This window comes from Myotis davidii, unplaced genomic scaffold (genome assembly GCF_000327345.1).
Source record: "Myotis davidii unplaced genomic scaffold, ASM32734v1 scaffold707, whole genome shotgun sequence".
NCBI classification, from domain to species: Eukaryota; Metazoa; Chordata; class Mammalia; order Chiroptera; family Vespertilionidae; genus Myotis; species Myotis davidii.
Genome location: NW_006297755.1, coordinates 13,439 through 20,643, shown reverse-complemented (window position 1 = coordinate 20,643; position 7,205 = coordinate 13,439).

Sequence of the window (7,205 nt, the reverse complement as noted above, 5' to 3'; positions counted from 1 at the left end):
AAAAATGAATAGAAGTTAAGCTTTCATAAGGAAAATTTACACTTGCAAAGAAAATATTCATTTGTAAGGGCATCTCCTCATCTGTACCAAGAAAAGAAGAATGACTAATTCTCTGAAAACCATCATCAACAGAGAAGGCTATGACTTAAATCTGCATAACAACTTTACCTTTGTTTACTGTGCCTTTCATGGAAACCTTTCATTACAGGTCCCCCTCCCCCCAACATTTTCCTTTGTCTTTAGCTGGAAATAGTATTTAAGGAGATGGCTTTGGCCACTTTGGAGAGTCACTCAGTTTTCCTCATCTCTCACATGTACACAGGGTGTATGTATGTTAGTAAACTTCTGTTTGTTTTTCTCCTGTTAATCTGTGTTATATTACAGGACAGGTGGTCTTAGCCAAGAACCTAGAATGGTAGAAGGAATATTATTTTTCCTCTTCCACAAAAATTATACAGTAAAATCCTGAAGCAGGGTGTATATCAATCTAGCAAAACAAATCAAAAAAGAAGCAAATCAGAGACCATGATATTTCTCTGTTGTGCTCTATGATAATTCTGGAATTGAAACCGGACAACCAATGGGTCCAGGTTTCTTGTCACTACTTGAGCCAATCAAGCAGACACAGGGTTGAATCATATGTGAACATTTATTCCAATAATGTAGGCATTATGGAAGATCAGCAGGTCATTCACGAAAGGCTGCTCTAGCCCTCCCCATAAACCAGCAGCTTATATCAGGTACAAGGACAAAAATTACATGGGAAGGTAAGAATTACAGGCATGGGGAAATAGGAAAGGTATAATGGTTACAGGTTTATGATCAATGCATACTGGAGGGGGCGTTCCTAATGGTTAGGCACTGGATACCTCAGGTATCAGATGTTTTAGCAACAAGATAGTTAATCTTTCCATGATGATACGCAATTCTTGGAAAAGGAGGATGGACTGCATTCTGATGTTAGTTCCCATGCCCCAGAGCATATAACTCTCAGCCAGGTTAGAATGTGCTTTCTGTTAGACAGACATGTGTTGGGGGCCAGTGCATAAATAGGATTGTAGAGCTAATAAACTCGCTTCAGTTCATCAAGAGAACTGGGGTCCTCCCGACCCCGCTTTCCTGTCTTTCTTTCTTTTCTTAATTCCCACCTCCCTGCCTCAGCCCGGCTCAACCCTGTCAGGCTGGCCCTGACAGACATGAGCAGAGCAAGGGCAATAGGTCAGGTACAGAAACTCACCAGGGCAAAAAGCCCCATATGCCTAGCAAGTGGCAAGACTGGGAAAACAAGAACCTAGTCCCCAGGGTAACCATTCTTCCCCTAGCATATCACTGGTCATGCAGTTTGAACCCCTGATCTTTCATATCACTGGTCAGGTGGTTTAGACCCCCTGATCTTTTCCTCCCTAAAGATAATATAGGCCTCAGTTGTATTTCAGCTCCAGGCCCAGAAAAGCAGCAGAACCAGATAAGTGGCACTGTGGCTGCCTCAGGACCAGCTACACCAATCAGTGGAGACCACAACCCTGAAAAAGCACACCTGAAAAGCTAATGAATATTTTCAAGACCCTCACCTGAGATCTCTCCTAAGATTTCCACCTGCAAGAAGGAGATAAGTATGCTCAGGACAAGGACTTAGTGCACGCTCTCCCTCCAAGGAGCATGCCCATGCCATTCCCCCACTGGCATGTATCCCCCAACCTTAGGGACTCCATGAGACTTGCATCCAGGCAAGCAATGGGCAGTGGCAGCTCATCCCAGGCTTACCACCTCAACCTTTCTCCAAAGTTCCCTTTTCTCTGACTAAAAGCAGCTCAGCCTAAGCTTTCCTGTTGTTTCTTCTATGCCCTTCCTTGTTTCACCAGGGGGTGGCGTGGAACATGGCAGGTGTCTGTGATTTGGCACTGGCAGTGGGCAGCAGTGGAGGTGCTGCTGGCCCCAATGGGCCCCGATGAGATCGGGATGGTGGAGCAGGTGCCAGGCCAAGGTGGGTGTGAAGGGAGGCCCTGGCCAGCATAAAAGGGGAGGGAGGCCCTGGCTGGCAGCCAGCAGCCACTAGGGACCCTACCCAAGCACAAATTTTGTGCACTGGGCCTCTCATATAAGATAATGACCCATTTTAATTCTATGAATTGAATTGTATCTGATGAGAGCAAGTCTCTGGAAGGACATGGGTGAGGTCCCTTTGCCACTGTTTTGATTTGTTCTCTCCTATCTCTCAGGATGCAGCACATTTTATTTTAGTCCTCCATTGAAGATGTGACTGTTTCATGAAAACAATCTATTGAACTGTCTGAATCATATCCTGCCTTTCCTGGAGAATATCAAGAAAGGAATAGATCTAAGAACCATTCTGTAAGACATACTCATCATATAAATTAAGTTTGATAAGTAATGAGCAGCTCGGGGGAAGAATCACACATCTGCCAGTCTTCCTGATTCACCAGAATAGCAATGGCACCCAGGATGGGATGCTGAGCTGGAAGATGAAGAGAGTGGGTAAAGGATGAAGGATGTGCCTTTTTTTTCACATTTTATTTTAGTTCTCCATTGAAGATGTGACAGTTTCATAAAAACAATCTATTGAACTGTCTGAATCATATCCTGCCTTTCCTGGAGAATATCAAGAAAGGAATAGATCTAAGAACCATTCTGTAAGACATACTCATCATATAAATTAAGTTTGATAAGTAATGAGCAGCTCGGGGGAAGAATCACACATCTGCCAGCCTTCCTGATTCACTGGAATGACAATGGCACCCAGGATGGGTGCTGAGCTGGAAGATGAGGGGAGTGGGTGGAGGATGAAAGATGTGGCTCCTCTCCCTGAAACTCTCATGACAGATAAGAGGTTTCTGGTTTAACAAGACACCGCCTCCACCCCCACGATTGATTCTAAACATTATTCCAAGAGACCACCTTAAAGACTGTATTTTCTTAAGTTACATGAGAAATCCTCTATCATTCACTTTTGGGTTTCTTTGGAGTCAAGGAATTTAAGGAGATGATAGATCAAAACCTGCCAAACAATGATTGACAGCTTGTTTCCTCATCTAGTTTCTGAGGAGTAGGGTGGTGTTGTGGGAAGAGCATGGTCCTTGGAGGAGGAGGTGTGCTCTGAGAACTTGGTACACTATGCACTAGACCCAATCAACTTGGACAATCTCAACGCTTGCTGAAACTCAGCTTTCTCATATATGGATTGCCTCAATACAAAGCTGCAAAACAATAGTAATTTTATGTTCTTATTTTTATTTTTCTTCCAATAGTAATTTTAGATTATAATAAAGAGCATTTATTTGAGCAAAAGGAGCTCTAATTCTAGAGACACAGATTCAGGTAACAACCTCAATTGTACTCCACTGAGACAAAGAGGAGGCTACCTTATATGGCACAAGTTTCCCCACAGCTTCTCAATTTGGTCTATTTTATGTAAATGACAAATACAAATCATGCAGTTCTGCTTGGACAGGGCAGGTCTCAGTCCTTGTAGAAAGACAAAACCAGGGTTTCCCTGTAGTGTTGAATATGGTGAAACAAGTGGGCCTTACTAGGGAAGCTGAGAGTTCAGTCTGAGAAGCCCCTGTCAGTAACTGTCTGCTAGACTCATTATTTATAAAATTTGGGCTTTAGGTTGACCATGGGGAGTCCATTTCAGCAGATAGATTCCTTCTTGGGGTTCATATCAGACTAATCTTTCTTCTCTGGGTCTACAAAACTCACAAATATTACTGCTCATCCCTATCTATTTCCTAGTTTGATTACCATTTTAAAATAATTTGATTACTATTTAAAATAATACTACTTTAAAATGATTACATATTCTTGTAATTGTTACCTGTATTACTTAAATTGATAGTGGTGCACCTTTTTTCAAGTTTAGACAATGTCTATTGACTACCTGTTATGAAGAATGAGGAAATTTTCACACTTATACTTACTTTCTCTTCTTTTCTCCTCTCTACCTTCCATTTTTTAAAATTATATTATCCCTAGAGGCCTGGTGCATGAAATTCTTGCATGGGTAGGGTCCCTTGGCCTGGCCAGCGATCAGGTCTGATCTGTGAAGCAACCGGTGGGAGATCAGGGCCCCCACTTGCACCTGCCTTGGGCTGATGCCACCTGATTGCGGGCCCTGCCCCCTGCCATCACCACTGTTCACTGTCTTTGGGGCGACCGGTGGGGTGATTGGGACTCCCACTTGCACCCGCCTTGGCCTGGTGCTGCCTGCTCATCTGCTCCACCATCCTGCCCCAGTACCACTTTCATTGGGACCCATCAGGGCCAGAGGTGCCTCCATTGCTGCTTGCTGCCAGCGCCATGTTGCCGACACCTGCCATGTTCCATGCCACCCCTTGGTGGTCAGTGCATGTCGAACTCCCAGTTGGTCGAACTACTGTCTGTGGGGACAATTTACATATTAGTCTTTTATTATATAGGACTAGAGGCCAGGTGCATGAAATTCATGCATGGGGGGGGTCCCCTCAGCCCAGCCTGCACCCTCTCTAATCCAGGACCCCTTGGGGGATGTCCGACTGCCGGTTTAGGCCCAATCCCACAATCCAAGACTGCTGGCTCCCAACCGCTCACCTACCTGCCTTCCTGATTGCCCCTAACTGCCCCCACTGCTGGCCTGGTACACCCACAACAGCACCCCCTGGCAGCCTGGTCACCCCCAACTGCCGCCCCTGGCAGCCGGGTTGTCCCATGCAGCCTGCATTCAGCCGTTTGGTCACCCCTCACTCAACCCCTGCTGGTCTGTTCCCCCCCATGCAGGCTGCTGTTCAGTCATTTGGTCACCCCTCACTACCCCCCTGCAAGCCTGGTCACCCCACGCAGCCTGTTCGATTGTCCTTTTGGTTGTTTTGGTTGCAAAGGTTGCTTAGGCATATATATAAAAGACAAACATGCAAATTGACCATACCTTCGCTACACCTTAAGCCATGCCCACCAGCCAATCAGAGCAACTCTATGCAAATTAACCCAACCAAGATGGCGGCCAACAGCCATGGAGCTGAAGCAAGCAGGAGGCTTGGTTGCTCCAGTGATGGAGATAAATCGCAGAATAAAAAAAGAAAAAGAAAAAAGGTGAGGCTGGGAGCTTCCATCGCCGAAGGGCTTGGCTAGCCCCTCACCCATACAGGCCAGGAACCCCAGTGGGGTCCCCCCCACCCTAAAGGGGGTGTGGTCAGCCTGAAAACAGCCATCAGCCCCTCACCCAGGCTGGTCAGGCACCCCAGTGGGACCCCCACACTGATCTGGGACACCCTTCAGGGCAAAGCAGCTGGCCCCCACCCATGCACCAGGCCTCTATCTTATATAATAAAAAGGTAATATGCAAATTGACCCTAACAGCAGAGCGACTGGGAATGACTGGTCACTATGACACACACTGACCACCAGGGGGCAGATGCTCAATGCAGGAGCTGTCCCCTGGTGGTCAGTGCACTCCCACAGGGGGAGCTCTGCTCAGTCACAAGCCATGCTGATGGCTGTCAGCACAGCAGTGGTCGTGGGAGTCTCTCCCACCTCCTCAGCAGCGCTAAGGATGTCCAACTCCAGCTTAGGCCTGCTCCCCACTGGCAAGTGGGCATCCCCCGAGGGCTCTCTGGCTGCTAGAGAGATGTCTGACTGCCAGCTTAGGCCCAATCCCACAGGGAGCAGGCCTAAGCCAGCAGGTGGTTATCGCCCAAGGGGTCCCAGACTGCAAGAGGGCACAGGCCGGGCTGAGGAACGCACCCCCCCCCCACCTGAGTGCACAAATTTTTGTGCACCAGGCCTCTAGTGTGTGTGTGTGTATATATATATATATATTCTTGCATCAGCAATGTTTCTAACATTTATATCTGTTCTGTAAGTATAGGTAGTCTTGGCTTGAGTTTATAAGTTGAAAATTTGTTTTTTTATAAATATAACTAACCATAGAACAAAGTATTGGAATTTAATGTTTTTAAGGAATTATTATTTTGTGGGCAGTCTTCTAAGTAAAATATCCCATATATTTCTCATTACATAGATACAGTGATTAGCCCCATTTTACAAATTGGAAAACTAAGGCATATAGAAATTATGTGATTTCCCTAAGACCATTTGGCTAATATGTGATGGAATTAGGATTTGATTTATAGAAGGCATTGCTTATCTACTAGTCTATGTTGTATAATTCAATATGTTTCCTCAAAATACTGGTAATCCTTAGTTACATTGCCCTTACTTATGAATTATGGTCTAGGTTAGCATGTGGCTTTCCTCTAAAATTGGTTAGTTTTACAAGTCTTCATATATTTGAAAATCATAGTTATGTAAAATGTTAATTACTGATGAGTTTCAATAGTTTAAAACAATTAATTGGAGTAATTTTAATTCTAGAAGAGACCTCAAAGGCCATTTCATATAATTCCTTCTTTTTCAAATGAAAATACTGAAGTTCAAATAGATTACATGACTTAGATAAGTTCTTGCTTAGATGTTTAGTTAGTGCCCAAGGAGAAGGGGAAGGGGATGAAGAGAGTCAGAATACAGAAACAATTTTTTTCTTTCCTATCATACTCATTTAATCTTGATTAATCTACTGTAGGAGAGAAAACTAGTTTCCCACACTCGCCCACGTATATTCTTTTTCACTCCCATTACTGAGAAATGAAAAAATGAAGATGGGCAGAGGTTGCATACTGAAGTTCAAGTTTCCCCAAATAGTCTAGAATTTAAATTTTATTTCTTATAATCTTTCCACTACTGGAGGCAGCTCTGAATTTATACATATTTTAGATTCTAAAAAATTGTTAGCTGTTTTGTGTAACTTGGAATTTATTAGGGTATTCAAGGGAGAGTAGATTTCCTAAGAAGTGCACAAAATTCTGGTGAGTTAATCAGGCTAGTAACAATTATAAAAAAGGAAATGACTGGATTGGAAAAATGGCAGAGGTATAAACGGACGTGTCCTGTGCCTTGTCCTGGAGCAGATAAGGGTGAGCAGCTGAAACGGGTAACATACAGCCCGAATAGGCAGAGGATTTTCAGCTGAGAGACTGTCTGCAGCTAGGAAAGACCGAGAACCCCCAGGAAAAAAAGGACAGTTGGAGACTGCAGCTGAAACCTCTCTCGGTGCACCAGCTAAGCAGCGGAGACTGCGCCATCTTGGATGGTTGTCGCCGGCATCCAGAGATCAGCTACTAACCTGGAAACAAGGGATCTCAAGCAGCGTGACT